Raw genomic sequence first — 816 nt, forward strand, 5'->3', positions numbered from 1 at the left:
AGCCAATGAGCGCAGCACTTTTCATTTGACAACATGTCAGGTTGCTATCTAGTTAGCTAGCCAGCCTGCAGGATAAATTCATTCACGATGGAAAGAAATAAATAGATACAGGTTATTTAACAGCGATTAAGAAGATATGGTGTTGCAACGTGAACGATTGTCTTGCTTTTAGCTGAGTCGCTTCAGTCAAAAGTCATCGAAAGCAGCACAATCAAAAGAGAAGACTGAGGTATTTGCAGTTCCTTGTTAGCCGCTAGATAGTTAAATGCTAAAACATTAGCTGTTAGCGATTGAGGATGTAACTAGCTAGCTAACTTTGATTAAAAAAAAAAAAAAAACGGTGGGTAGCTAAAGTTACCTATGATCAATCAATCAAACAAATATTAGCTAACTAGCAGATCCCAGACTGTTAGTCGTTTGATTTGTCGTGTCCAGCTAGCTAGTTACTAGCATGAAGCCTATCATCATCCAGAACAAAAGCGATCATGCCTAACAGTGCATGAACAGAGTATGGAAGCAAATGGATAGCTGTTTTCTGCCTTTTTGAATGTCGGTTGATCTTTTCATGAACCAGACCAGTAAGCTGCCTGTGACTATTTCATCTGAATAGTAGCTAGCCAATCATAAACAGATTCTACCTACTTCAAAGCATTGCATTGAAACAATAGCATGGATTGAATGTATTGCCATAGGTAGTGGCATAGTCACTAAGGGCTATCAGCCCAAAGGCTGTTGATGCTCAATGCAGTCAAGCGATCCACCAGTGGGCTATTTTATTTTACAAGCCCAGTTTTGACAGTCATACCAGACTTACTT

General features: G+C 39.5%; 1 protein-coding gene across 2 annotated transcripts in view; it reads left to right on the forward strand.

The window, feature by feature from the left end:
- ptpdc1a (protein tyrosine phosphatase domain containing 1a) overlaps positions 1–816 on the forward strand; it is an 80355-nt gene continuing 79539 nt past the window's right edge. For both annotated transcript variants that reach the window (XM_045705347.2, XM_082967766.1), the window contains exon 1: positions 1–229. The gene's annotated coding sequence lies outside the window, so the exon portion shown is untranslated. The remainder of the gene's footprint in view (positions 230–816) is intronic.

This window comes from Salmo salar, chromosome 22, assembly GCF_965601325.2.
Source record: "Salmo salar chromosome 22, fSalSal1, whole genome shotgun sequence".
NCBI lineage: Eukaryota > Metazoa > Chordata > Actinopteri > Salmoniformes > Salmonidae > Salmo > Salmo salar.